Genomic DNA, 1,983 nt, shown 5'->3' with positions numbered 1-1,983 from the left:
TGAGACGGAGTTTCGCTCGTTACCCAGGCTGGAGTGCAATGGCGTGATCTTGGCTCACCGCAACCTCCGCCTCCTGGGTTCAGGCAATTCTCCTGCCTCAGCCTTCCACATAGCTGAGATTACAGGCACGCACCACCATGCCCAGCTAATGTTTTGTATTTTTAGTAGAGACGGGGTTTCACCATGTTGACCAGGATGGTCTCGATCTCTTGACCTCGTGATCCACCCGCCTCAGCCTCCCAAAGTGCTGGGATTACAGGCTTGAGCCACCGCGCCCGGCCTAAAAATTTCAAAAAATAATAAAATAAATTTAAAAAGAAAATAATGGGAGAGGGCACAGAAGGTTTCAAAAGACAAAGAATTTTCAGAATTATGGTTTTAAAATATCAGGAAAAGGCAAAAAGAATTGGATCATAACCAGTAAATTAAGTACCCATGAAAAATGGCTAGAAAGACTATAATAACATGTACTCTTTTAGAGACGGAGTCTCGCTCTGTCACCCAGGCTGGAGTGCAGTGGCATGATCTCGGCTCACTGTAACCTCCACTTCCTGAAGTGATACTCCTGCATCAGCCTCCCAAGTAGCTGGGATTACAGGCACTTGCCACCATGCCTGGCTAATTTTTGTTATTTGTAGTAGAGATGGGGTTTTACCATGTTGGTCAGGCAGGTACGAACTTCTAACCTCAGGTGACCCACCCACCTCAGCCTCCCAAAGTGCTGGGATTACAGGCCTATGCCAAAACACCCAGCAATGTGTGCCTTTTTTTTCTTTGAGACAGAGTCTTGCTCTGTTGCCCAGGCTGAAGTGTAGTGGAGAAATCATGGCTCACTGCAACCTCCACCTCCCAGGTTCAAGCAATTCTTCTGCCTCAGCCTCCTGAGTAGCTGGGACTACAGGTGCACGCCACCGCACCCGGCTAATTTTTGTATTTTTAGTAGAGACGGGGGTTTCCCCATATTGGCCAGGCTGGTCTCAAACTCCTGATCTTGTGATCCACCCACCTCGGCCTCCCAAGTGCTAAGATTACAGGCGCTGGGTGTGCCAGCACACCCAGCAACATGTACTTTTTTCTTTTTCTTTTTTTTTTTTTTTTGAGACAGAGTTTCGCTCTTGTTACCCAGGCTGGAGTGCAATGGCGCGATCTCGGCTCACCGCAACCTCCGCCTCCTGGGTTCAGGCAATTCTCCTGCCTCAGCCTCCTGAGTAGCTGGGATTACAGGCACGCGCCACCATGCCCAGCTCATTTTTTGTAGTTTTAGTAGAGACAGCGTTTCACCATGTTGACCAGGATGGTCTCGATCTGTTGACCTCGTGATCCACCCGCCTCGGCCTCCCAAAGTGCTGGGGTTACAGGCGTGAGCCACCGCGCCCGGCCCACTTTTTTCTTTTTAGAGAAGGAGTCTCGCTATATTGCCCAGGCTGAAGTGCAGTGGCTATTCACAGGTGCGATCCCACTACTGATCAGCACGGGAGTTTTGACCTGCTCCTTTTCCAACCTGGGCCGGGTCACACCTCCTTAGGTAACCTGGTGGTCCCCCACTCCCGGGAGGTCACCATATTGATGCCAAACTTAGTGCGGGCATAGCGCATTGCAGCCCAGAACTGCTGGGCTCAAGCGGTCCTCCCACCTGAGCCTCCCAGGTAGCTGGGACTACAGGCATGTGCCACCACACCCAACAATATGTACTTTTTTGAAAAAAAAAGATAATTGGCCGGGCGCAGTGGCTCAAGCCTGTAATCCCGGCACTTTGGGAGGCCGAGGCGGGTGGATCACAAGGTCAAGAGATCGAGACCATCCTGGTCAACATGGTGAAACCCCATCTCTACTAAAAATACAAAAAACATTAGCTGGGCATGGTGGCGTGTGCCTGTAATCCCAGCTACTCAGGAGGTTGAGGCAGGAGAATTGCCTGAACCCAGGAGGCGGAGGCTGCGGTGAGCCGAGATCGCGCCATTGCACTCCAGCCTGGGTAGCAAG

General features: G+C 51.2%; 1 protein-coding gene across 15 annotated transcripts in view; it reads right to left on the bottom strand.

The window, feature by feature from the left end:
- KDM4C (lysine demethylase 4C) overlaps positions 1-1,983 on the bottom strand; it is a 343,287-nt gene that overhangs the window by 327,832 nt on the left and 13,472 nt on the right. The gene's annotated exons all lie outside the window — the stretch shown is intronic.

Source organism: Sapajus apella, unplaced genomic scaffold, assembly GCF_009761245.1.
Source record: "Sapajus apella isolate SASKATOON/1434 unplaced genomic scaffold, GSC_monkey_1.0 scaffold24, whole genome shotgun sequence".
Classification (NCBI taxonomy): domain Eukaryota; kingdom Metazoa; phylum Chordata; class Mammalia; order Primates; family Cebidae; genus Sapajus; species Sapajus apella.
The sequence above is the reverse complement of the archived record's forward strand: the minus strand, read 5'-3'. Positions and strand labels throughout refer to the sequence as shown.